Source organism: Canis lupus, chromosome 16 (genome assembly GCF_011100685.1).
Source record: "Canis lupus familiaris isolate Mischka breed German Shepherd chromosome 16, alternate assembly UU_Cfam_GSD_1.0, whole genome shotgun sequence".
NCBI classification, from domain to species: domain Eukaryota; kingdom Metazoa; phylum Chordata; class Mammalia; order Carnivora; family Canidae; genus Canis; species Canis lupus.
The window spans coordinates 56172828-56189551 of NC_049237.1; positions in this window are offsets into that span (position 1 = coordinate 56172828).

Sequence of the window (16724 nt, forward strand, 5' to 3'; positions counted from 1 at the left end):
ATCAGCCGGGGATAGTAAGGCAAGTGGCGTCAGTGGGGCGCTTGGGGAGAGGGGGCCGGGCCAGGCACCTATCCCCGTCCTAGGGCAGAGCCGAGAACCCAACACACTGAAGAATACAGTGCATCCGAGTTTTCCGTGGAGCTTCTGGATTTTTTTATTATTATTTTTTTCATTCACAAGGCTACGTTGTTTTGTTTCATCGTGTTTGTGAGGTTTAGCATTATCTTGCATTTCAAAGACAGATTTTTCAGCAATATATCTGAATGTGCTTTCAGGTCCTGCCGCAGCTGTTATTTGATGTATTTAAAAAGCCATTGACTCTCTAAGTAGGGTTTGGCTACGTAACTGCTTTTCTGCTCACATTACGTACAGGCGGGCAGGTGCCTGTTTCAGCCAGCGGGCGCCACACTGACCCTTCTTGTGAGACTCTTGTCATAAGTCGGTGTGGCCATTGCACCATTAAACCGTGTGGGGCGGAAGGAGATTTACAGTGTAAAGTGAACACGTAATACTAAAAAAGATGACTTCTAAGGTTATTTTCAAGATGGAACATCAGTGACGGGAAATGATTACTTTGGCAGGGATAACATTTGGATTTTGCAAATTGAAGAATGTCAACGGGATCATTCTGCTCTCAGTTTATCCAGGAAGATAGCTTTCCACCTCAAGTCCACACCTGAGGATGCCTCGCTATGTGCCACATAACCTGTCTGCGGAGATATAATTTGAAATGAATAACTGATGATCATATGAACACGTCCAACATTGACCTGCCTTTATTTCAATTAATGTGTAAAAGCAATAATAGGTAGCAAAGCCCATTTGGAAGATAATGGACCTCCTCATAAGCAGGAGGGCTCTTCTCTCGGCATGCTCACATCACTTTTCCCGAGATGGAGGGTTTCATGTGAGGTCAGCCAATTCTTGTCCTCATATATTTACCTCCGTGTGCACAGGATTCCTTGTCTCTTATCCAGCATCTTATTGCAAAGGCCTGGAGTCAAGATAGATGGCTTTGTAAGGTATAAGTAACCACCTGCAGGAGAACAAAAGGCAGCTGATAAATTAGGTGAGTATGGGAACTGAATGACCACCATCCATTAGCCAACTTGTATTCAACAGTCAAGGGACCAGAAAAGCTTTTCAGTGTTTAGAATGACAGGGGTCAAGTTTACTAATGTCAGCCGGTGATATGCTGGAAGCACACAGACTGTGGTCTTAGACCTGCCCTCGGATCTCTGCTTCAACATGTACAAGCTCTGCTACCTCGGGCAAATTACTTATTCCCTTGGAGCCTCAATTTCCTTGTGGGGAAAAAAAAAGGCTAAGATTTGTTGATGCTTATTATGCACTAGGAGTTGTAATTTGTAATTCACATAGGGTATCGCATTCAGTTCCCACAAAGTCCATAGAAGCTTGCGATTAGGTTAGCCCATTTTTCACATGAGGAGACTAAGACCCAGTGAGATTAAACAATTCACCCAAGGTCTCAGAAGTTGTAAATTTTAGAATCAGTAATGGAGCCCGGGTCTGCCTGGCTCTGAAATCTATACCCTTAAAAATGCATTATACTGCTTCATTTGCAAAAATGAGAAAAATATGATCAACCTTGAATGGATTTTAGATAATGAGATGATATAGATAAAATCTCCAGAGTGTTGTTTGGCCCAAGAGTATATGCTCAATAAAGGTAATGATTATTATATTATTCAAAAATTCATGAAGAAGAGTAGCACACAATATTTAAGAAAATCATGAATGTTAAGTTTTCTGAGGGATTGTATGCGTGATTACAATGACCATTTGTAAAACTCTCTTATTTAGATTAAAAAAAAATTATCTACCCTTTGTAAATGAAGGAAATCATAGCTGAAGGAGATCAAGTGTTTTTGTACAAAATGGGAGCCAGAACCAGGGCCACTGATTTCAAAGCCAGTTTTTGTTGTTCCTGTGAGTTTTTATTTTTAATCCCTTTGCTAGTGGTTTCCCTAAGGAAGAGAAGCTCCTGATGCCCCAGATAAACCTGGATTTTGGAAGAGTTATGTGTGAATTTGCATTAGGGGACCCATTTTGGGTGGACATACTTGGTAATAGCAGCTGAATGAAACACAGAATTTCAGACATCAGAAAGCTGAGCAGGAAAGGAAGTGTTTTAAACTGGAAAACGGTGAATTAATCTGTTTTGGGGGAAAAATAGCCTCAAACATGTGTTTGATGAAAAATTAAAGCTTGGAAGCAGAGCAGTGAATCTTGTTAGAAAGATTGACTTTGGCTTCCTCCTGTTCTGTTCATTACACCTGAATAATCACTATAATCTAATCTATAAACGGTACAATTCCTAAATCAGGTGGGACCTAAATCTCCATTTTGTAAACTCCGAATTAATTCTGAAAGACACGTTAGTGCCATGCAAAGTTAGTGACGTTGTATCTAATGCTATTTGGTCTTTCCATCAACCACAGCATTTCCCTTGCTTCTCGAGAGGCCATTATCAAACATTTGCCCTTCCCTAGTGTTTCACTTGGAGTTGCCCTTGAGGGCTGCTGCCTCACCGCTAACCTCATGCAGTCCTAACATCTCTCCTGGTCATCGCGTCTCCTCCAATCTTCTGGGGTGGGTCCCGAAATGCCCCCACATCCTCCTGCTTCACTGGAAGTTTCCTGTTAACTGCTCAAGGGGCAGAGCCCACCACGTACTTCCATAATGTGCAAGGGAACAGTGCTCGATGTCTGTGTGTCCTGCTCTGAGGGCAGGTGCCACATCTGCTTTGCTTGTTGCTGCATTCACTAGACAGCCTTGGTTAAGTGGCAACACATGAAATGTCCAATAATTGACCAGGCCTAACCCACAAAAATGGCACCCTCGCATGGTTCAACCAAACTCCTATGCATAGTAAGTGTTTTGTGCATATTTTATGGTGTCCAAATGTCTGCAGTGACTCTTTTAACATTCAGCCTCCTCTGAATGTTCCAGCTCAACTTCCTATTTCTTACAGAGGATGGTGGAGGTCAGGGGTAGGGATGGGTTAGACTTTAGAGGACCATAGTCTTCCTTGCAACACTAACCTTCCAAAGTAATCTCCAGTTTCTGGAATTAAACAATGAAGGGCAGAGGATTTAGGCAACCCAAGGCTAACAGTCAAATTTGCCTGATGCGGGAACCAGCACAGGTGCCTCGTTAAAGCACAAAAAGATGAAGTAGGTCAAACTGTGAAGTGTTCTGTACTAACTGGAATAGTCAATAACTGCATGCATAGCTCTCTTTATGTTGGAAAGAAAAAAGAAATTGCTAATTATTGACTTTTTCCCCCAAAAATTTCACGGGTCGATAGAAACTGGAGCAACACCCACGTCGACTCATTTGCTGAATCCAGTGTTGACAAGCAGCATTTGACAAAACGAACTCCACCATAGTGCTTCAAACAAAGGAGAAAAGATCTCAAATTAGAAATTATTGAAGGTCACAACCAGGTTACAGGTGCCTGAGAAATGAAGTCATGGTCATATTTTCAAGGGGGAACTGCAGTGGATTCTGGGTATTGCAAAGCTACAGTTGGCTGATGATTTGGGGGAGAAAAATAAAACGAGAGAAACTTAATCTCCAAAGTGGCCTGAAATATTCTGGAGGTAAAGTTGCCAAAGTCAAGCAAATAAAAACCCAGAAAGTTTCAATTATAAAAAAGATACCAAATGAGGGACGATTTTTAGACGTAAGCTTCCTAATACAGGTAACTGTGCCATATAATGGAAGGCAGACACATTTACAAGAAATAGATCTATCTCGTTAAGCTTCCATGGCCCACTAGTCTGAAACCTTCCACATCTTGACATTTAATGTGCATTGAAGGCATTGCTACTTGACTTTTCAATGCTTGGCGACGTTGGTTATTACGACTATGATAGTTCCGTTCAGGGGAGCAATCAACATAAACACAGTTTTTTCTGTTTCTTGCCCATGTAAAATGTTCCAAATATATTAGCCTTGAGTGTTGCATTTGTCTCTTGTCACCCAAACTTTCCCTCTTCCCAGCCACAGTTTCCCTTTTGGGTTATCATCATTTCCCATTTTGTGCAGTCCCAGGGGAAAGTAAGTCTAGCTGTCTTTCTCCCACCCTTGAAGCTCCCCACACTGTGTCCAGCTAGAGAGGAGTATCAGTTGGCCATTCGGACCATCTCCAGAGCTGGCCTCCCAGAAGAGTGGCTCAGGATGAAAGAAATTAGTGCAATGGACTCATCCCACTTCGGTGTCCCACTAGGTCTGCTTCTGCTGCGAGATGCTGGCTGTACTCCTGCATCCTAGCTTCCCTTGGTGGAATTCTGTTTATTCAGCCTTTTGTAGATTTTATGAAGCGTCAGCACGCTTATCATACATGCACTTTGCTTAAATCAGTTCCTCTTGCTTATCACCAAGGAGTCCTAACTGAAACACTGCTTAATGCCACTTGGGCACAAAAGGAGAGGATGGTTTCAAAAAGCAAGTGTTATCCTCAAAGGAAGAAGTGTGGCCCCATCCTCACAGAGGCTGAGTCCAATTTCCACCTCTGCCAATGAATAATGGAATGTCCTTGGGCAGGTCTTACCATGCTTCGAAACTTCAGCTTAGAAGTCATGCTAAAATGGCCATAACATGCTTCCTCTGTCCAGGGCTGTTACAAAAACTCAGTGCATTGAAAGTGTGTGAAGGAGCATTTTAGGCACTGAACTCCTGTCAACAGCTACCTGTCATCACGGAGTGGAGGAGCCCACCACCTCTGCGGCTCTCCTCCACAGCCCCGAGCTCCACGAACCCACCGACGGCATTCAATTGTTCAGCTATTCACTCAACAGATGCTCATCAGCTGTCTCGTCCATGCCTGTAACTGTTCTAGGCGGTTGTAAGACAAAGAGAGGAGACGGGGGCTTGTCTTCCAAAAGGTCAAACCCTAATAGAGAAGACAGACATGTAAGCAGATGACTGCAGTTTGTGATGAGAGCACAGACTGAAGGTTTGCAGCGCTGTCATCAATCAGCAGGCGCATGAAAGAAAGAATGGTTTATTTGGCTTATGGGAGTCAAGGAGCCCCTGTACTTGCCTTGGAAGAAGACTAGATTTTCATCAGAGGGACAGTAGGAACGGATATTCCAGGCAGAGAGAACCGTAAGACACGTGGCATTCTAGGTGCCTGGTGACTTGATAGGGGAGAAATGTGAGGTGCATTGAAGTACTGGCAGGAGACGGGGCTTTAAAAGACTCTGACACTCAAGATAGCATGTGGGGCCAGGACTCCATGATTAGGGGGTAAGTGACCCCGGATAAATACGTGAGGGGGGTGAGTTGTCCTATGGCTCTGCCCATCCTGCACTCACTCTGTGCTTCTTTATCGCTGTGCAAATGTTTAGGCACCGAGAACACCCCCATAGGGCATGTGGATGTCCCTCCCACCATTGACTTCCAGCAGCCCACCTACTGGAAGGGGATTAGACTCACTCATGGAAGCTGCTCACATCACTCATCTAGAAGGAAGAGACACTTTTACACACAATTTCGCTTTCAGCAAGGATTGTTTTCATGCTGAGAACTCAATAAAACCAAATTCCACTGTAACAGCCTCAGCTAATCAGTAAACAAGCTTGAGATTAGAAGTGATTGGGATATGCGACATAGAGAAGCCAGGGGCGCCTATGGGAAGGAAAAAGAATAAACACAACAGCATAGAGGTATCAGCTCACCTGGCTTTATTTGCTTTTCCTGCTATTCTTGTCATTTAGTTTCTTTGGATTATTTCTTCTTTCTCAATTTTCCCCCATAGACTCCAAGTTATTAGGAAAGAAGAAACCCAGGTATGAGGACTCTGGTCTCTTCTACTTGGTTGTGAAAATGGAGTTGTGAGGGTGAATGCCGGGCTCTTTTCTTTGGGAAGGAGCTGGTTCTTATTAAGTCACAGTCTTCTTCAGAAATCCCCAAACTTGTTAGATCCATGGATCTCTTAGTGTCTCAGTAGTCTTTTTTATGGAGTCCTTAGCTCAAAAACAGATCTCATAAAAACTAAACATATTCTTACCATACAATCCAGCAATCAGGCTCATAAGTATTTACCCCAAAGAGCTGAAAATTTATATCCATGCAAAAACTTGCACATGGATGGTTATAGGAGGTTTATTCATAATTGTTTAAACTCAGAAGCAACCAAGATGTCTTTTAATAGATGAATGTGTAAATAAACTGTGGCCATCCAGATGATATTATTCAGCAAAAAAAAAAAAAGAAAGAAAAAGAAAGAAAGAAAGAAAGAAAGAAAGAAAGAGAAAGAAAGAAAGAAAGAAAGAAAGAAAGAAAGAAAGAAAGAAAGAAAGAAAGAAAGAAAGAAAAAGAAAATGAGCCATGAACAGACTTGGAAGAACCATCCATGCATATCACAGGTGAAAGAAGCCAATCTGAAAAGGCTACATACTGTCTGGTTCCAGCTATTTGACATTCTACAAAAGGTTAAACTGTGGAAAAATTAAAAGATCAGTGGTTGCTGGGGTGGGATGAGGTTGGAGAGAGATGAACAGGTGGGGTGCAGGGACTGTTTAGGGCAGTGAAACTACTCTGTGCAGCCCTGGAACGATGGACACATGTCATTAAACATTTGTTCAAACCGGTAGAAAGAACAACACCAAGAGTGAACCCTACAGCAAACTATGGACTCTGGGTGATGATGATGTGCCAGTCTTGGTTTATACTTGTAAAAAATGTATCATTCTGTGACGGATGCTGACAGTGGGGGAGGCTGTGTGCATCGAGGGGCAGCACCTACATGGAAACTTTCTGTGCCTTTTTCTCAATTTTGTTGTAAACCTAAAATTGCTCTAAAAACAAGAATAAAGGAGCACTTGGGTGGCTCAAGTTGAGCGTCCAGCACTTGGTTTTGGTTTAGGTCATAATCTCAGGATCATGGCATCAAGCCCTGTGTTGGCCTCCCTGCTCAGTGTGGAGTCTGCTTCAGATTCTCTATGTATTCATCATCAGACTTCCAACAAGAATTGTCGCATGAAGGGTTGAGGAATTGGAAAGAAGTACGCAATCAAAAAACAAAGCAGTTTTCCTTGGCTCTTGATAATTTGACAGATGTTAGCAATATTACCCCTATTGTTTATTTGGGGAGTCATCTTTGAGTTTAAAGTGACGAAGAATTAGCCTCTCTGAAGAGTGTGCATGTGACGACTGCTGTCGAGACTACATTAAATGAAATGGAGAAACCACGAAATACAACCTGAAGTGGAATCCCGTAAGATGTTTTGCAACTGATGCTAGTAAAATGTGTGTGCGACAGAAGGCATCTTAGTTGGACAAATTTACAAAGCTTGTGAAAATGCAGTGTTGAAAGCTGCTGTTTATTTCATTATTCTTTGACACGTAGGATACAGAGACTGTTTAGCTATATCTTATGTTACCGAACAAGTATGTTACCGAATGAGTAGTATCAGCGGTACATTTCATCACTTTCTTAGACTTAACCATTGTCAGTTCTGTAAAGTGTTATTGGAGATAAAAGCTGAACACCCTGACTTGTCTTGCCACATAGCAGTTTGGTGACTCAGCAGTGGTAAAGTTATTGTGATTTTTATAGCATAGTGTCAAAATTAATTTTTTTTTTTTAATGAGAAGAAGTATTCTCAACCACTACTATGGAGCACTGAATAGCTTTGGGAATTAGTTTTTGCTACAGACTTGATGACATTTTTTAAAGGAATTTAATCTAAAATTTCAAGGCAAAACCGTGCTTACATGCAGAACTTACATTGTTATAATGTCATTTTGACAATTGATGTTTGAATCTCAACACCGTCAAGCAATGGTAGCGTTGCTTGCAGTGTTATCAAAAGTTAAAGCAAGAGGCAAGGTCTCTAGTCTTACCCAGTTTGCAGTGGGTATAATTTTTAAGCTTAAACCATGGTTCCAGCAGTATTTTTTGGGCCCTATGCAAAAGCAAAAGGAATTTCCGTATTTCTTTTTTTTTTTTTTAATTTCCGTATTTCAAAACCCATTTAACTGTGCAGTTGAGGAGCTTCCACCTGACCTTCAACCAGAAGTGATTCATCTGCACTATAGTAAAGTGCTAAAGCTTCAGGAGAAAAATCTAATAAAATTTTAAAAAATGGTTTTCAAGTGATGAGTACCCTCAGTTAATATCATATGTTCATGGATTAATATCAGTATTTGGCAGTTTCTATCTGTGCAAAAAAAGACATTTTTAATTTGTTTTTTGTTCTTTAAAGATGTTTTATTTTATTTTTTATTGATACATAGTTGACATACATTAGATTAGTTTCAGGCGTACAACATACTGATTCAATATATGGATGCACAGCAAAGTGATCACCACGGTAAGTCTAGTAAACATCCATCACCTACATAGTCACAACTTTTTCCCTTGTGATGAGAACTTTTTTAAGATCTACTTTCTTAGCAACTTGCAGATATATAATACAGTGTTATTGCTATTATTATTTACAGTATGATATTATTGACTATAGTCACCATGCAGAACGTTATGTCCCCAGCACTTGTTTATTTTATAACTGGAAGTTTGTGACTTTTGAACACCTTCACCCATTTCACCATGCATCCCCTTACCCCTGCCTCTGGCAATAGCCAATCTGTTCTCTGTATCTATGAGTTCTGGGTTTGTTTGTTTTCATTCCACATGTGAAATCATATGATTTTTGTCTTCCTCTGATTGATTTCACTTAGCATTATGCTCTCAGGATCCATCCATGTTATTGCAAATGGCAGGATTTCCTTCTTTTTTGTATTTATAAATGCCACTTTTTCTTTATCCGTTCATTGTATTGATGGATACTTACGTTATTACATGTCTTGGCTACTGCAAGGAACATGGGATGCAGATACCTTTTTCAGTCAATGTTCTTATTTCCCTACCCAGAAGTGGGATTTCTGGCACATATGGTCGTTATTTTGTAAATTTTTTGAAGAACCTACGTACTATTTTCCGTAGTGGCAGCAACAATTTACCTTGTGCCTACTGAGGCACAAGGGTTCCTTTTTTCCCACATTCTCACCAACACTTATTTCTTTGAAAAGGCATTTTCAAACATGAATTGCATAAAATTTATTACAGGTCAACACCAAGAGATGAACATTTGTAATCTCTTTTGCTGATGGAAAACACTAATTTTGATTCCTAATTAAGTAAAATGTGCATTTCAAAAAAGCATTCCATTCTTCTCAGTAGTAGACCTGTATTAGAATAAAATGTACTCAGTTATTATGTTTTGAATCTCATCAGTAACAAATCTGTAGAAATTTATTTTATTTCTTATTATGCAATACTCACAAAATATCTTTGATTTTGTCCTTTGGCCTGAAAAATCTACTATTTACTATCTGCCAACTCTTATTTCAATGCATGCAGAGTAGGAGAGAATGGGTGGGATGTATTAAGTGTTTTATTCTCACAGTGAAGAGCCACGTACTAGGAGGCTACTCACTTGACCATGACTTGGTCACAGCTTGCTAGAACACTCACAAGCATTCACATTGGAGCAGGGCAACCAGGTTAGGAAAATATGTGCTCTGCATCAGAAGTCAGGCTGAGGGTTGTAGGAAGGACAAGGCCGGAAGTGGACAGTAGTAACTGGACAACAGGGATCAGAGACCCAAATAGCAGGGCCAGGCCACAGTGAATGCAGGAATCCAGCACAGCACGTTGGTTCCTGATAGGAGCTGCAGAGGGTATGAGAAATCTACGGTCCATAGTTGCAGATAGCTAGGATCACTATCTGGAGTTGGGGGAAATCATTGGAAATTAAGGGGTAGTAGAAGGGAGAAGTGGCTGTGGGGAAATGACCTGCCGCTGGTGGAAAATGAGGTGGGTAAAGTCTGCGTCCCGTACAGCCAAGTCAGATTCTGGCACTGGCCTATAGAGAGGTGGCCCAGCCAGAGTCCAGAGTCTAATTACACATGTAATTTAGTTCAATAACAAGTAAGTCTCTCTCCTCTTTTTTTTTTTTAAATTTTTAATTTGTATTTATTTATAGTCACAGAGAGAGAGGGGGGGGGGCAGAGACACAGGCAGAGGGAGAAGCAGGCTCCATGCACCGAGAGCCTGATGTGGGATTCGATCCCGGGTCTCCAGGATCACGCCCTGGGCCAAAGGCAGGCGCCAAACCGCTGCGCCACCCAGGGATCCCCTCTCTCCTCTTTTTATCTCTCTCTCTCCCTGGTCCTATTTTCTGTTGGATAAGGGGAAAATTAGGACCAAGTTCTAGAAAACCAATGTCTTTCTGCTATAACTCACTCTGTCATTCACCTCATAATCTAATGAGTATATTTTCACCATATTTGTTGAGCTTGGTCCAGGCTTGGTGTCCTGAGTCCCTCTTTTATTTTTTTTTTAAGTTTTAATTTATTTATTTGAGAGAGAGAGTGAGAGAGCGCACAAGAGGGTTAGCAGGGGGAAGGGCAGAGTGTGAGAGAATCTACACTCAGTACAGAGCCTGACTTGGGCTTGATCCCTGACCCCAAGATCAGGGCCTGAACTGAAACCAAGAGTTGGATGCTCCACCAACTGAGTTACCCAGAGGCCCCCTGAGTTACTCTTTTGAGGCTAAAGTCCACCATAGAGATCAGATCCTGGGACAAGAGAAAGAGTCCTGCTATAGTCTAAATGTTTATGTCCCTCCAAATTCATTCGGTGAAACCTTACCTCCAAGGTGCTGCTGTTGGTAAGTGAGGCCTTGGGGAGGTGATGAGGTCTTGAGAGTACAGCCCTCATAAAAAAGTAGCCTAAGAAAGCTCCCTTGTGCCTTGCACCTTGTAAGGACACAGAGAATAGTCACCGTCTATTAACCACAAGGCTCTCACCGGGCATAGATTTCACCGGTACCTTGACCTTGAACTTCCAAGCTCAGAACCATGAGAAACAAATGCCTGCTGACTATAAAACACTCAGTTACAGTATCTTGCTGAAGCAGCCTGAGCAGTCTAAGATATCTACTTGCTGGATCAAAGGACAGAACAGGACTCTAAGGTCTGGGAGTGTAGCGGAGCATGAAAACTCTGACTATGAGTAGGAGAGAAGCCACAGGCCAGCAAGAAGGTGCTAATCCAGAAGACTGAGAGACCGAGTAAGGGATCAGCCAAGAAGCAATGGTTCAGAGCAACGATAGCTGACCAGGAGGTGTAGGGAAAACACTGAGATGAACACTTGAAGACGTGGCTGTTGGAGGGTGTGTTAGGCATACACTTCATTAGTCTTAGACTCAAATCCCAGCTGCCCAGAATTCTTGTACTTATCAAGCTCTTGAAGCATAGAATGACAGGCAACAATGGCAACAACATTACAGCCACAAGGATTCATCTCTCACGTACAAAGAGATGAAGAACAGGCCATGTGTAGCTCCTCGTTTTCTTATTGAGTAAATAGAAGTGCATACACTTCCTTGAGCAAATTCAATAAATTTATCTTTCTTGAAACACTCAAGGCTCCTGACCACTCGTCCATATTCTTCTACAATGGATAATTCTTCCAATGCCTACTTATTGTTTAGAAGTAGGTCACCCTTTCTGGAAGGTGGGGTGGGTAGAACTTAGCAATATGTAACCAAAGCATTAAAAAAAGTGCATGTCACCCTACAGATTATTTTTCAGTTTTAAAGGAAAAAGAAGGCTCCAGGTGGCTCAATAGATTGTCTGTCTTCAGCTCAGGTCATGATCTCAGGATCCTGGGATCAAGCCCTGCATCAGGCTCCTTGCTTAGCCCTCTGCCCTCTGCCCCTCCCCCTGCTTGTGCTTCTCTCTACCTCTCTCTCACAAAAATAAATAAATAAAATATTTGAAAAATAGAGAGAAAAAGATACCTTTATAATTGGAGAAAACCTGACTGACAATCTTACCCAAATGACCAAATTTAACATCAACCAATTTAACATCAATGGGACACACAGACATTGGATTCCTGATATGTTACCTTGAGGACACAACATGACTTACTAAATATTGCTGCTGAGAAAGGTTTAACGGGAATGGAATTATGAGCACACAACCAAACAAGTCTAAATGGAGGGGGCTTCTGAAAAACATTGGCTTGAAAAAAAGCAATATTTTCTTTTAATTTTTAATTAAAAAAATTTAAAAAGATTTTTATTATTTCTTTATATTTATTTTATATATTTATTTATTTTTATTTTATTTATTTATGTGAGAGAGAGGGTGAGTGAGAGAGAGCACACAAGCAAGGGGCAGGAGCAGAGGGAGAAGGAGAGTCAGGGTCCCCGCTGAGCAGGGAGGCCCGATGTGGAGCTCGACCCCAGGACCCTGAGATCATGACCTGAGCTGAAGGCAGATGCTTCACTGACTGAGCCCCCCTGAGCACCCAGAAAAAGAGCAACCTCATGAAAAAAATATCTTGGGGTGAAAAATATATTGGTCAAGGTGAAAGGAGATGCAGATACCGCACATGACCTTTGATGGGCCTGTTAATAGACAAAATATGAGAGATAGTTTTGGAACAATTGATAAAATTTGACTATGGTTGACAAATTACCTAATAGTGTTGTATTGATATTAATTTTCTTGAATTTAACCACTTACTGTGGTTAAGGAGGATATCCTTGTTCCTAAGAAAAAAGTGGTGAGGTATATAGCGAAATGTCCAGAGAAAGAGAGACAGAGAAAGAGAGACGTTGGCCGGAGATCAGGAGACAGGTAACAAGAGAGGGGGAGATACAAGTAAATGTAGAGAAACATTAACAATTGATACTCTAGACAAGGGGTACAAGGGAATTTGTTCTATTCTTACACTTTTTCTAGAGGCTTGTCATTTTGCTAAATAAAGCATTGAAAAAAAGAAAAGTTCCAGTAATTCCGCTTCCATGAATTTATCTTAAGGGAATAATTATAAAGTTGCATAAAGATGTATGTGTAAGTACATTTATCATAACCTTGCTTATAAAACCAAAACACTTCTAAATAATCTAATTTGCTAGCATCCGGGGATTGGTTGAGCAAATGATGGTCTTGTTTTTCAAAATATACGGAAGAAAATATTATTCATTCATTAGAATTATTTTAAAGGACACTGTTTCTTGACATGGAAAAATACTAATACTATATCGCTAGGTGAAAAAAAAGCAATTGGCAAAGCATGGTTGTATATTTCTAACAATACATACATATGTATAATATGTGCATTCTTCTTTTTTTAAAAAAGATTTTATTTATTTATTCATGAGAGACACACAGACAGAGGCAGAGACACAGGCAGAGGGAGAAGCAGGCTCCCTACAGGGAGCCCGATGTGGGATTCGATCCTAGACCCCGGGATCACCCCCTGAGCCGAAGGCAGATGCTCGACCACTGAGCCACCCAGGTGACCCATCATCTGCATTCTTAAAGATATTTAAAGTAGGGACACTTGGGTGGCTCAGTCAGTTAAGCATCTACCTTCTGCTCAGGTCAGGATCCCAGCCAGGGTCCTGGGGTCGAACCCCACATGGGGTTCTCTGCTCGGTGGGGAGTCTGCTTCTCCCTCTCCCTCTGCTACTCTTCCTGCTTGTGCTCTCTCAAATAAATAAATAAAATCTTTTAAAAAAATATTTAAATGTTAAAAGGACATACACAGATATATTAGTGGCATTTTTTTTTCAGGCTGAGATTACAAGTGATTTTGAAAGGAAGTAATTTTCTGGGATTATTATTATTTTAAAAAATGAACATATATTGTTATTCAATTTAGGAAAAAAATTTTCTAAATATGGTTAAAAATTTTTTTCCAGGTTATTTATGATATGTCTCGATTATCAAAAGTTGCATTTTCTTTGCTATTTGGCTAGGTCATTGTTTGGTGTCAAGTCTCCCAAGGTTTTTATGAAGCACTATGCAGTTTACTTATTTTCCCCTCCTGGCTCTGCACCTCTTCCTGGAGCCCTTTATTTTGTTCCTTAGACTAAAGAAAGCACATATCGATGCCTTGGTTTATTAGTGCTGACACACAGGGAACTAGAAATATAAAGTGGTGTTTACCACTCGACTAGCTAACGCTTATCTACAAGGGGGAGTTAGTGCTGAGAAGGGAAGATGTGACATAGCCAAGTGAAATGGCTTAAATACCAAGACAGCCCCTACTCGCTATGAAGAATGTCGCCCAGAACGTAGGAGATTCCTGATGTTTGAGAAGGAGCCGGAGAGCCCTCTGAATCAGCACCGTCCCGGACACCTCTTCCCACAGTGCTCCTGCCATGGTGAGCAGATCGCAAGGCTCCGGCGGGATGCAAAGGTCAGGAGGTGCTAGAAGGAAAACCTACAAAGACATTCCTCTTCCTGGACCACATATGCATTAGTGATGTTAATATTAAATAATGAAGAGGGAATGTGAACTCTGTACTCATTTAATCTCATTTCGTCCTTTATAAAAACCAAGGGTGGCGCCTGGGTGGCTCAGTCGATCAAGCATCCGACTCTTGATTTCGGCTCAGGTTGTGATCTCAGGTCCTGGGAGGGAGCCCCGGGTGGAGCTCCTGCGCAGCGCGGAGTCTGCTCGATAGTCTCTCTCTCTGCTCCTCCTCAACACTCCCCACCCCCCCCCCCCCCCCCAGTGCTCATGCTCTCTCTCTCTCTCTCTCTCTCTCTCTCTCTCTCGGATAAATAAATCAATCTTTTTTAAAAAAGGAAAATAAAGAGTAATATTCAGGGAAATGGACTCCATGCCCTACTCCAACCAGCAGAGAAAGGGCCTCATCACCCTTCCCAGGTCACTGAGGCACGTTGTGCCATAAGCCAACTGACAGTGTTATGGATGAGATTCCCTGCTCGTGGCTTAAGGGCGAAGAGATTTTGCCTGTTTCTGAAGGAAACACCAAGTTCACATATCAAAGACCCAGATTTTAAGCAGGTGTCTCCTCTACACAGGGAATCTTGGAGATGTCGCCGAGGTGACATGCTGCCCCTGCCCCTGTTACGCCCCCTGGTCTGGAGGGGCTGGCTGCAGGGCCAGGCTCACAGTGTCCGGGGAAACTGAGCACACAGTGGCCTGTGGGTGCTGAGAGATCCTCTGCGTCACCTCCCACCTGCTGTTGCCCTTATTGTTCTTCATCATAATTGATTTTTTTCCTGGCTTGTCACCAAAATGGACTGTCAAGCACCCATTGCAGTGTGACGGGTGCAGCGGGCATTTAAGCACCAGTCACTGAAGGGATAGGCCCACCTCTTCCCTACAATGCGCAACAGTGGTCTTCTGCTCTGTGCGCCCGAGCCAGAAACACAGGGTTCAAAATTGAAGTAACGAAGTCCTATTTTTTTTTTTTAGGTTGTGGTAAACTATACAAAACATGACATTTACCTTTTTAACCATTTTAAGTGTGTGGGGCAGTGGCATTAAGTATATTCATATCGTTGTGCAACCATCCCCGTCGTCCATCCCCAGACCTGTTAACCTCCTCAGCTGAAATTCCACATCCGTTGAACTCCAACTCCTCCTTCTGGCCTCCCCGCGCCTCTGGAAACCACTGTTCTACTTTCTATCTCAACGCATTTGACTATTTCAGGAAGAAGCCTGTAGCTGTTTGTGTAGTGACTGAGTTTCATGTGCTTCCATGTGGAGACCCTGGTGTCCTGGTGCCATTTGTGGAGTGGCCCATTTTTTAGTGCACTGATTCCTAAAACATAGAGCAAGGCCTGACAGTCTTTTCTTGGGTTAATGTTCATGAAACTTAAAGGAAACTTATTTCCTACTACTAGGGTATAGAATTTAAGATATGCCAGGAAGGTGCCCGTTATTAATGAGGGAAGATATTTTCTATTTACAATATAATTATCGGTTGGCTTATTTGATCTGTTACTGACCAAGAAGGGTAAACGTAACGTATTCCACACCGAGGGAAGGATTTCTGGTTCCGTCTATTGGTAAGAAGTTTATTTATTTATTTTATTATTATTTTTTAATAATAAATTTATTTTTATTGGTGTTCAATTTGCCAACATACAGAATAATACCCAGTACTCATCCCGTCAAGTGTCCCCCTCAGTGCCCGCCACCCAGTCACCCCCACTCCCCGCCCTCCTCCCCTTCCACCACCCCTAGTTCATTTCCCAGAGTTAGGAGTCTTTATGTTCTGTCTCCCTTTCTGATATTTCCCACCCATTTCTTCTCCCTTCCCCTCTATTCCCTTTCACTATTATTTATATTCCCCAAATGAATGAGACCATATGATGTTTGGTCTTCCATTCTCACAGTAAGTAAATAAAAGGCTAAATGAACTGAAAATCAGTAACTCTTCTTGGATCGGTAAGAGAAGTGAGGTCACACAGCAAACCACTGCCCCTCGATTTTGGAAATGAGAACTTCCCAGAGCAGAAACCCGTGAGCCCGGACCTCTGCGGGAGCAAGTGCTCAGGCCAGAAAGCCTGGTCCATAGTTAATGAATTGTTAGAAGCCCAGAGTGGATAAGGAACTCAGGGGGCCCAGTCATCGGGGAGCTTCCACGCTTTTGTCCCACCTTGTGGAGCTCTCCCCGGCCCTCTCGGGGAATGTCAGAGAAAAATCCCTTCCTGCCGGTGGAAGGGGAAAGGAACCACTTTGGGACATTGCAGAAATGGCTCTCGTGACACTGTCTGGTCTCAGGGGAATTTATTTAACCAGAGACTGCATAATCTGGAGGAAGGGAAGCGCCCAACTCCAGCCCCTTCGCACACCCTCTTCCACCTAAGGGAGGAAACTGCCCAAACTGAGAAGCATGTGGGAA